Raw genomic sequence first — 12,406 nt, forward strand, 5'->3', positions numbered from 1 at the left:
CATTAGATGGATGGTTAATGCCCTTGAACACAGAAATCCTGTTAAGATTCCGAACTCTTCCACCTTCAATTCTCACAGCATTGTTGAAAACTTTTATGACTTTCTTTCGGTCTGACCAACACTGAGAACCTTTAGAAACACCTTCTTTTCTTTTAAAACGTACAAAATCACCAATTACAATTCTTTGTTTACTTGCAAATCCTCTCTTCTTATCAATGACCTGTTTCATTCTTTCTTTGTACCTACCAACTCTTTTTCTAACTAATTCATAGTCCATCATTATCGTGTTCTTATCTTCACTTACATTTTTTTTTAACCACCCTGGAACCAAATTGGTACATTGCTTGCGTCCCCTCAGGAGTTCAAAAGGATTTACCTAAGTGACTGAATTAGGTGAAGTCCTATAGGCTAATAACATAGACTGCAAAGCATTACGTCAATTAAGTCCACTCTTAATGGATAATTGAATTGCTTCCTTCACCACACGGTTAAAACGCTCAACTTGACCATTAGCTTCGGGATGGAAAACAACTATTCTTCTATGGGTTATACCACATTTTTCCATAAAGCATTCCATTTCTTTGCTAATAAATTGAGGACCGTTGTCTGTGACAATTTTCCTGCGGAATGCCCTCTACAGAAAATATTGTCAAGAAATTCAATGACACTTTGTGAAGTAACCTCTTTGACCATCTTGACTTCTGGCCACTTTGAATAATAGTCAATAAGGAAAATACCAAAACTTTCACTTTTTGGTAGAACATGAAATGGACCAATAATGTCTAACCCTAATTTCCTCCATGGACCAACCTGAAAATCCACGGAACGGGATTTAGCACGCAAAACAACCGCTGACTTACCACTGCTTGAACATTTATTGCACAAACGCACAAAATGCTCGACGGAGGTATCTATTCCAGGCCACCAAAATGCCTCCTTGATCTGTCTCCTGGTAAAAGAAATACCTAAGTATCCCTCATGGGCAATTTCCATAATAGTGTCTCTCAAAGCAAAAGGAGGAATCATTTTATCATCTCTCATGACTAAACCATTTTCAATAGTTAATTCATCATGAACTTTAGAAAAACTCATCATATCACCAGTCAACTTCCTCTGCTCCGGCCAACCATGCACAATGTCCTTTTTGACAGTATTTAACTCAACATCCTTTTCCATTTCAGATAACCAAATTTCTTCACAAAAATTGGATCTTTCACCATGTAATAAATTCACATCACGTGTCGTAAATGCTACTTCACAATCCTCCTCCTGACATATTTCATCACTAACAATAGGTAACCTCGACATACAGTCAGTGTGCATATTCGCTTTCCCTTAAACATACTCAATCCGGAAGTGGAAAGATTGTAGCCTTGAAGATAACCTAGCTAACCGTGCAGACATGGAACGACCACCATCTTAAGACATCAGAAATACAAAAGGTTTGTGATCAGTTTTGATAATAAATTCAGTGCCCCACAAGAAACTTCTAAAATGTTCTGCACCCATACACAAGCAAGTAATTCTCTTTCTATTACAGATTAATGTTTTTCTGCTTCTCTTAATGCTCTGGAGGCATAAGCTACAATCCATTCTTTGCCATTGTCCTTCGGTATCAATACACCACCACAAGGGTTTTAAACATGGTGCATTTACAATAAACTTATTCAATCTTTCAAAGTCTTCAGACATGTCATCGGATCAAATGAATTTAGCATTTTTTTTTAAGCAAACACCTGAAAGGATCAACTTTTGCTGAATGATTGGGAATACATTTTGCATAAAATTCAATGAAACCACGGAAAGTAACTAACTGCTCCTTGGAAGAAGGACCAGGGCATTAACAATACTCTCAATGTGTTTGTTTAGATTCAATCCTCTTTCCACTGATAGTATGTCCAAGATATTCTGCTTCCTTGGCTTTTATTTTGCAATTGTCCAGACGAAGAGTAAGACCTTTTTTAGATACGACAGAAATAACATTGTATAAATTACGATCATGCTCCTCATCATCTTTGCCTAAATTGCGATCCTGCTGCTCATCATCTTTACCGTATACCAAAATGTCATCCTGAAACGCGATGGCACCAGATAACCCCTCCAAAGTTTCTTTATTTAATCTCTGGAAGACTGATGCAGCTCTTGCAAGACCGAAAGGCATGCGACAATACCTAAAAGACCTTCAGGTGTTAAAAAGGCGGTCTAGTTTTTAGATTCATCAGCAAGGACAACTTGGTGATACGGGCACGTTAAATCAGTGCAAGAAAATACTTGCGCATCAGCCCAGGTTGACACCATTTCATGCAAATTAGGGAGGGGGGTGAGCATCTACCCAAAACGCACGATTTAAACTGCGTAAATCCACACAGAGCAAGAGTTCGCCTGAAGATTTGACAGAAATAACAATGGGATAAACCCATGGGGAAGACTCTAAAGGTTCTATAATTTCCTCATTGCATATATATTTTTAATCATGTCTTCCAACTTGCCCCTGTAAGAGAGTGGAACGTTTCTTATTTTGACGTATGGGTACAGAATTTAATGTAACTTAATAGTATGCTCAAACCCTTGATATTTCCCTAACTTCCCACTGACAACACTAGGAAAATCTAAGGTTAATTTATTAATAGAATTAGAATCATAATGAGCAATCGAATCAATAGCATACTCAGGAGGATCAGCTCTGGGATCAAGTTTGATGCCTACTTGCTCTTATTTTTGCCATCCTAACAATGATTTTCCTCATTTTGTGACATCAATTTTACTGAAAGGGTGACGACTGGAAAAACTTAAATTAGCAGAAAAATAACCAATCAAGTCAATTTAGTGTCCAGTGTAAACCCCAGGGGACACATCAGGAGGAAACAAAGATCTATTAGGCCATTCCTTATAAAAGTTCTTTGAAAAAATGATAGACTCCTGTGCATGGTACTCTATCAAGCATTTCAAATCAATACCATCTACATTGATGAAACATGAAGGAAATTTAGAAACATTCTCATCATCACAGATATTAATAACTATGTTCTCATTTTCATAATTATCACAAGAGCTGTCATTATCCTCTAAACATTGTATATAGTTCACATTCCTAGGTAAAGTTTTACAAAACTTACTAAAATGACCTTTCTTTTTACATTTAGAACACACTTTATCATTAGCAGAACATCCTTTAAAATGTGCTAAATGGCTATTACTACCACATCTGAAACACAGTAATTGTGAACTCGGTTTTTCAAATTTTGTATTGATATTCTTATGTTTGCTATCAAATTTATTGGAATTGGAATTCCTTTGGGTAGATAGCTTTTTTTTTGTTTCTCTGAATCTTTAGTTTCTTTGTTGACAATAAATACATCTCCTTTCTCATTGCCTTTAATTTCTTTTACAAAATTTTCTGAATGTGCGATGGATTTGGTGATGTCAATAGCAGCATTCAACGATCGATCCAACGTAGACCATAGTTTTTCCTGAACTTTTTTGCTATTTGTTAGCATTCAAGTTTGGTCTCTTAGGACTTGTTCATATGATATATGTTCAAAATCACAAGAAACAGCCAGGGACCAGAGTGCTGATACATAATCTTCAATTGATTCATCAGACTGTTGTTTGCAGGAGTAGAAAATGAATCTTTCCATAACTACATTCTTTTTTTCCCCAAAGCGTAAGTTGAGTTGAGAAGAGGCATACTGATATACATTAATTCTCCCAGGGTTGACTAGCGCAGGTAGAATTTAGAACTCTTTTAATCCAAATCCTCCTAAACAGTGTTTTAACAAGGATAGTTGTCTCTTGGGATCACAATCCTCTCCTTCTAAAACTTATACATAGGCTAATAAAATAGGCTCACAAACCTCCCATGCCATTGGAGGTTCACCAGCAGATGTAAGGAAAGAAAAAGGAGGAGGTATAATGCCAGACATGACCAGGAATAAGTTGTAATAGTGAAGCAGAGAATCTAAAATTATTAAGTAAAATAACAGGACAAAATGATGCTGGATGTAATCTTTCAACTGAGCATGTCATTGACAAAGGAAGAGTAAAAAGAAAATGAATATTCAGTAAAATACCTCATAGGCACGCTGTGCGCGTGTCCCCGATGGTTTACATTTAGTAAGTATCAAATTGGTGCTTTTAAATCAGCGGTGTTTAATCGTAAACTGAGTAAGTAAAAAAAAATTATTCCAATATGGCGGCACATCAGGACAAAGGTATAGTGTGCAGAGTGAGGTTGTCAATGTGAGTCTTCCTTTGATGAACTTGCTTATGTGTTTCCTGATGTGGTAAGAAGAATGTCAGGATCGAGAGTTGGTGGTTATGGAGGTTCGAGGATTCTGTGTGGAATGGAGATGAGTGAACAAGCTCGCAGATTTGAAAGATGCGAGAATACGTTCAATACTAACATAAATTGATCCGCTAAAGAAATACTCTACTCCTTTTGTTTCTCCGACTTTACGTCGCTTGTACGGTGCTCAGTATTTTCCCATGTAGACCAAGTGCATAAAACACAAAGCAGTTGTTTTAATCCCAATAAGAAATACGAGAAAATTCTTTAAAGCTCCGCTTATATAGCACCACCGGAGAGATAGCAAATTAGCATGGATAGGCACTTCGGGCAATCCACAATATCAATAAATTGAGAAGATTATATTAATGCCCGCTGTTGATCCCCCGTTCAACCTCCAACCTCGAGCTATATTAAAAACAAACTCTGTGTAGAGCGTGACATCGGCGATCGGAGATAAGATACACTTGTGACTGCCACGCTCAACATAAGAATATACAACAGTTACATATAACACTAACCATCCCCATTTTAGTTTCCTGGTGCTTGTATCAAAAGCATTTATATTGAGAGCGACAAAAAATTAACTGGCCTCAAATAAACTTTGCTTAAGCTATTGCTATTCAGAAACTGGGCTGGTGGGCCTAGCTCTCATGGCACAGTGAGGCTGGTTATGAGAAGCCTTCACTAGGTACCAGTACCACATATATGCATTTAAAAATTCTGATGAAGGTATAGTGTTGTGATAGTCCTAAACCTGTCTATTTAAAATTCTCTTTTATCATCGTTCTTCACTAGTAACATTACGTTAGAAGTTTGTAAGAGTCTCCGCTGTGGAGTTGTGTACTGTAGGTGTAGAAAGAAAAAAGTTGTTTAACTTCCTTTGACTTCCTAGGCAATGATGAGCCTATTTAACTTTGATTTATTGCATTTGTTTCATACCTTTCCTACCTACTAACAGGATTCCTGAATTGGCAATAAGTGGCATGTGCTACAAACGCAATGATCTGAAAGATTGTTTCACCTATTTAAACTCCTTTGAGACTTCACGTTAACATGTTTTACAATTGTTTTTTTAAAAGTAGCTTCAATTTGAAAATTTAGCTGATTGCTTTTTTTCTTGACTGATATAAAATAGTCTTTTGTAAACTTAATGTAGTTATTAAAAATAAAAACTCTACTGGACTTCCGACACATCGTGTTGTGATTATTAGTGTCGGTGTTGGCCCTCCTAAATCTATAGATCCCACTAGAAAGACTTGCATGTCCATATTGCTAAAATAACTTAAGCTGTAAGGATAGAATCAAAATGATCAGCAATAACGCATCTCTTTGCTTTTTATGTATTGTACCAGAGACAGTTCTGTCTCCTAGCACTTTGTTCTCTGTGGATCTTCCTTGTATTAAATGCAAAAAGGGCTGTCCCTGACTCTGCTGTTTTTGACCTTTTCTAAGTTTTTTTCCTTTTCCCTCTCCCACTGCATGGAAGGATCATGTTGATTGTTTAGTTTTGGCTTTTCATTTTGATTGGCAAAACAATTTGTCTCCTTCTTTGTGCATGCCGTTGAAAACTCTTAAAGCATTCCATATGATGTGCCAGTTTCTTCTTTATGGCTATAATACTCAGAAAACATTGACGTTTTTCTTTTAGTGGCTGCCGGAATCATACTGGAGTCTCTGCAGATAAGAGGGCTGGGCCTGCTCTTAAGGATGGTACACCGGTGCTACATCTCACTGGGAAAAATTATTTATTAATGGGATCTTTCAGAGAACCTGTTTCCTAGTACTTGGTGTGGTGTAGGCACTCGAACTGTTTGTAATATGCCTTTTCGTTATAGGTGTAGCTATTTCCCATAATTATGTGAAATTGTGCGAAATGCACACGTAATTTTAGATCCATGTTTTAGTGCGAAAAGGGTCTTTTCATCAATTTTCAATGTGAGGACACATTTCGTGCTAAAAAAAGAAAAAATGAAAACCTCAATTTACTCGAACAGCTGCTCACCTTCTGCTTCATTGTATTGTTCACACGCTTCTGTACTATATTTTTTACAATAAACCGTGGTATAATTAAGCGATTGTCTTAATGGGGTAATTTCAGGAATTTGGTGTGAGAAGCGTAACACAAAATTCCCATTAATTATGCCAGGATAATTTAAATTTCTCACTGGCCTACTTTTCCACCTTTCAAAACAAATAAGATACTGGGTAAAGGGTTATTTTAATTGACATTCAAAAGTAAGAACATAAAAACTAATAATTCTCTTATGACCATATGTGGATAAATAGTTGGAGGGTGACCTGAGAACCCCACCCTGACGACAGCAATGCATGTTTAGAGTATGTGAATCTAAAAGAGACGCCCAGATGGGTAACTTATTTTACAGGCAAGTAGATATTTCTCCTGAAAAATATGTGCACCGAGTCGATTTTTGACTCCTAATGTGCTTCCCAGTTGAAACGTGAAAAGGTAATCCTTATCTGATGTTCGAGGCATGTGGGCTGCTGAATTCATATCTGTGCATAGATCGCCGCCTAGTGTTGGGTCCGGATGATCGCACATTGTTGTCCTGGAAGAGTCTTCAAAGTATCACGAGATAGGTGGCTCCTCCCCAGGACTACAGTGCGCATGGGCATCGACTCCATCCTCAGATTGTTTTTTTTCCGCCATTGGGTTCGGATGTATATTGGTTCACTCTAGTCGGAATCGATATAAAAGTTTTCTTAAGGCCAAAAGGCCTTTAGTTTTTCGTCGGTATATTCTTGCGTTCGGTGCCAGATTCTTTCCAGCTCAGTTCTGAGCCGGATTTCCAGGAGAGCTGCGTGCTTTTCGACGCTGAAGGCCCGGTCGACGCCAGAGACCTTATCGACAAACCATCATGGAACGGAGCCCGTTCAAGAGATGTCCCGTGTGCAACTCCAAGTATCCCCACATCGACGTCCACCCGGTGTGCAACAAGTGTCTGTCGCCGGATCATGATGAAGCCAGCTGCATGGCTTGTTCCCGTTTTCGATCCAAGAAGACTCTTCTGCATCGACTCGCTGCGCGCAATGAAGCCCAGCAGACTGCACCGGCGCCTGTGGACAGCTTCGATGCCGGGGATGATGAAGGAGCAGACCGGGAGGTTCATGAGAACCTGTTGAATCCCGCGTCGGAGGTCGACTCCAACTACGACGCTGATGTTGAAATGCTCGAAGCGGAAGAAGTCGTAGACGAGGTAGGAGACGACGACTGGGCCTTTGGGGCCATGGAAGATAGCTCGAGCGAGGAGCTAAGCACACAAACTGACATTGGGGCCGAAACGCTTCATCCGGCTCAGGTCGAGGGATCGCCACTAGGCCTTACCCAAGATCTTCCTATACGTTATACGCCCCGCCGGCCCCGCCCTCGGCTCGGCTTCGGACATTACTAAGGAGCCGCAACCTGCTAAATCGAAACCGAAAGTAAAAGCTCCGGTTTCGACACAAGTGAAAACACTGCTGCCTACATCGAAACCAAAAGTGCGTATTGCTATGGTCGGCTCGAAGTCCTCGGACCTGTCGGCACCGACGAAGCAGAAGAGCGTTATCGCCCCGAAGAAACAGCTCAAGGGCGTCGAGACGAAGTCTAGCGCGCTGAAGGCAAAGGTCAGGGCAGTCGACCCGAACAAATCGGCGCCGAAGACAGTTGACACCGACAAAGGACTCGGTGATCCGAAAGTTCTCGAGCCTCCGCGTCGACAAGACAAGGCCAAGAGCGGACCGACCCACGAGTCCACCCCTGGTGGTGCCTCAAAGGATTCAGTCGAGTCGACACAGCCGTCCGCCTCATTCTCGAAGCAGGTGGCAGACTTCCTAAAGCGCATCAAGGACAAGGCCTCAAGTGTCGGGCCTAAAGATCCTCCACCTTCGAAGCCTGCCGATAAACCTCAGAAGACGTCGACGCCCATCCACTTCACGCTGCCGCCGAAAGTGGTGCCGAAGGCTTTCGCCCCTAAAATGGCCACCGACGTGCCCGAGAAGGTGTCCTCCGTGCCGAAGTCAACAACGGTGGTCCCGGCCATAAAGCATCGACAATCCTCGTTGGAAGAGCAACAGGAACAGTTTACGATGCCGAGACAGGCAGACTTTCTCTTTATAAGCGGAAAATCGCCCCGGAACAGCCAATGGAGTCATATAAAATTCCACTGAAGAAGAAAAAGGATTCTACTTCGACACCTGTTCTTGTAGAACCGGTATCTCCACGTGGCCATGATGTCTCACCCACTTATTCAGATGTGGACACGGGGGAAGGTGATAATGATGAATACAGCTATCCTGTATACACTGATCCAGATGATACCAATGAACCCTGGGCTGCTGCTGCTGGCCCAGGTGATCCTCACTCTACCCCAGACACTCTAAGGGTATGCTGTGAAAACGTCGCCTACTGAGGATTCGGCAGCGTTTAATGCCCTCATTGAAAGGGCAGCTAAGAATCATGACGTTCAGCTCCATGCTGACCCCATTGAAGTGGACTTTCTTTTTGACACCTTTTCCATCTCAGAGAGGACTGTCAAGACTCTGCCTATGTTGAAGGGTGTCTTGAAGCATGCTGGGGAAATCTTTAAGGAGCCTACAAGAGCCAGGGTGATAAACCCCAGAATTGAAAAGAAGTACAAACCGGCGCCTGGAGACCATACTTACATTAAGGGACAGTTGCCATTGGACTCTCTAGTTGTTTCTAATGCCCGGAAGAGGGCTAATTCACAAACAGCGGGTGATGCTCCTCCCCCAGATAAGGAATCTAAGGTGTTTCAGGCATCAGGGAAAAGGGTAGCAGCTCAGGCGGCCAATATCTGGCGCATTTCAAACACTCAGGCACTTCTAGCCAGGTATGACGGGCACATTACGACACACTTGAGACCCTGTTAGTGCACCTGCCAGATGAATACAAAGAGGCAGCTGAGATGCTCATTCAAGAAGGGAAGCTCATATCAAATTCTTCTATCAAATGTGCACTGAACGCAGCAGACACCGCGGCCAGAGCTGTTAACACTAGTGTCATGCTGAGACGACATGCCTGGCTCAGAATCTCCGAGTTCAAGCCAGAAATACAGACCACCATTCTAAATCAGACAGTAAACCCTGATCATCTATTTGGCCCAGAGGTGGACACCACCTTGGAGAAAATCAAAAAAGACAATGAGACTGCTTAGTCCATAGGGGCTGTACAGTCGCAGCAGTTCCGGGGTGGTTCTTTTCGTCGCTCAAGCAATAGAGGTGTTTCCAGAGGCCAGCTCTCCCAAACCCCACAGTACTATAAAGGCGGCACGCAGACCACATACACCAAACAAAGTAGAGGTGGATATCGTGGAAACCGCGCCAAAGACAGAGGTTGTGGAAACAACAACTCCAGGTCCTCCGCCACTAACAAACAGTGACGCCTTGTCACTGCCCCCCGACCACGCAACACCTGTCGGGGGGAGACTTCAACAGTTCCTGCCAGTCTGGAAGTCCATCACAACAGACAGGTGGGTCACACAGCTTATCCAGTACGGTTATTGTCTGGAGTTAATATCCACTCCACCCAACATACCCCCAAGAAAACCATACTATGTCCGCCGAGCATTTGCACTTATTACAGCAGGAGGTCCTCGTCATGCTGCAAAAAGGGGCAATCAAGCTCATGTCTGTGAAAGAAAGAGGCACAGGAGTTTACTCACTGTACTTCTTGATACCAAAAAAGGACGGGTCCCTCAGACCCATACTGGACCTCAGACCCCTCAATCAGTACATTCTGTCGGAGCACTTTCACATGCTGACACTGCAGCAAGTCCTACCGTTGCTCAGTCAAGGGGATTTTCTCGCAACTTTAGATCTAAAAGATGCGTATTTTCATATTCCGCTGCACCCGTCACACAAAAAATACCTCCGGTTCACCATCCAAAACCAACATTACCAGTTCAAGGTCCTACCTTTCGGAGTCACCACGGCACCCAGGGTGTTTACAAAGTGCCTGGCGACGGTGGCGGCACACCTAAGGAGACAAAACATTCACGTCTACCCTTATCTGGACGACTGGCTCATCCAGGCAAAGTCACCCCAGCAGTGTGCCGCCCACATGTCCCACACCATTCACCTTCTTCACGATCTGGGTTTCTCACTGAATTACCCAAAGTCCCACCTGCAACTCGCCCACATACGGCAGTATCTGGGTGCGACGATAAACTCTGGCAGCCACAGCACAGCCAAATTCAGTGAGGGTCAGCAGCATTCAATCGCTGATACAGAAATTCAGACCTCAACACTCGCTTCCAGCACGAGTGTTCATGCAGTTGATAGGCATGATGGCCTCCTGCATCTCCATAGTCCCGCACGCGAGACTACATATGCGTCCGCTTCAGAAGTGCTTAGCACGTCAGTGGACTCAGGCTCACGGACAGTTGAAAGACCTAGTGTTGGTGACCGGTCGTGCATACAACTCTCTGCATTGGTGGAATCCACAAAACCTTTGCAAGGGACAACCGTTCCAGGAGCCTGTGCCACAGATCATTCTGACGACGGACGCTTCTCTCCAGGGTTGGGGAGCTCAAGTACTCCACTACACTGTGCAGGGACTATGGACACCACAGCAAAGGAAGATGCGCATCAATGTTCTAGAACTGATGGCTATCTTCATGGCAATGAAAGCATTCAAGGTACATCTGTGCAACAAAGTCGTGTTGATCTGGACGGACAACTTGACGGCCATGTACTACATCCAGAAGCAGGGAGGTACACTCTCTCCACAGTTGTCTCATTTGGCTCAGAGCATGTGGAAGTGGGCCATTCAAAGGAATATCTTCCTCATGGCGGAACACCTCCCGGGCAAGGACAATCAGATGGCGGACCTGCTCAGCAGGTACAGCCACCAAATGCACGAGTGGGAGATGCATCCATCAGTACTACACCCGTACTTCCTAAGGTGGGGTCATCCAGAGATAGACCTGTTCGCCACAAAGGAAAACGCCAAATGCCCAAGCTTTGCCGCCAGGTTTCCACACCCACAGTCGCAGGGCAATGCGATAAGGATGAACTGGTCAGGCAAATTTGCGTACGCTTTTCCCCCAGCACCTCTAATACCGCTGGTGGCACGCAAGCTGAAGCAGCACTCGATGACTCATCCTGGTTGCTCCAACGTGGGCTCGCCAACCATGGTACACCACGTTTCTGGAACTGTCCGTGGTACCGCATCAAAGGCTGCGCCTCACACCCAAGCTTTTGACGCAGAGCCATGGCGACATTCAGCATCCAAATCCGCAACAGCTCAACCTGGCGATCTGGCTCCTGTGGTCTTAGAGTTTGGCTACCTCAATTTACCTCCTGACTGTATGGACATAATCAGGGAGGCAAGGAAGCCCACCACCAGTGCATGCTATGCGGCGAAATGGAAGCGGTTTGTCATTTATTGTGCAGACCACAACATTAATCCGCTGGATGCATCTATTCAGAACATCATTTGTTATCTCTTACGTCTGTACAAATGTAATCTGGCCTATGCTTCCATTTGTATACATCTATCCGCAATGGCTGCTTATCTCCAAAACAGACCGCACCTCTCCCTTTTCAGAGTGCCTGCCATTAAAGCCTTTCTGGAAGGACTCAAACGAATCATTCCTCCGCGGACACCACCAGCTCCCGAGTGGAACCTAAATGTGGTCCTCGCCAGGCTGATGAGTCCCCCTTTCGAACCACTGCATTCATGCGAGATTCAGTTCTTGACATGGAAAGTGGCTTTCCTGATAGCGATTACGACGCTACGACGAGTTAGTGAACTCCAGGCACTAACTATCCAAGAGCTATTTATTCAATTTCATTCCAACAGGGTGGTGCTTCGCACTAACCCCAAGTTCCTTCCTGGGGTGGTTTCTCAGTTCCATATCAACCAGACTATAGAACTACCTGTGTTATTCCAAAATCATGGTCAGTTGCGGAGAGGATGCTCCACACACTTGACGTCAAGAGGGCCTTAATGTACTACATTGATAGGACCAAAGATTTTCGGACGACTAAACAGCTATTTGTTGCCTTTTCGCCACAACACAAAGGCAACCCCATTTCCAAGGCTGGTATAGCCAGGTGGATCGTTAAGTGTATTCAGATCTGCTATCAGAAAGCCAA

General features: G+C 43.4%; 1 protein-coding gene across 8 annotated transcripts in view; it reads left to right on the plus strand.

The window, feature by feature from the left end:
* The window catches only part of MARK2 (microtubule affinity regulating kinase 2), a 632,043-nt gene that overhangs the window by 334,111 nt on the left and 285,526 nt on the right, over positions 1–12,406 (plus strand). The gene's annotated exons all lie outside the window — the stretch shown is intronic.

The sequence above is a fragment of the Lissotriton vulgaris genome, unplaced genomic scaffold (assembly GCF_964263255.1).
Source record: "Lissotriton vulgaris unplaced genomic scaffold, aLisVul1.2 SCAFFOLD_667, whole genome shotgun sequence".
In the NCBI taxonomy this organism is placed as follows: domain Eukaryota; kingdom Metazoa; phylum Chordata; class Amphibia; order Caudata; family Salamandridae; genus Lissotriton; species Lissotriton vulgaris.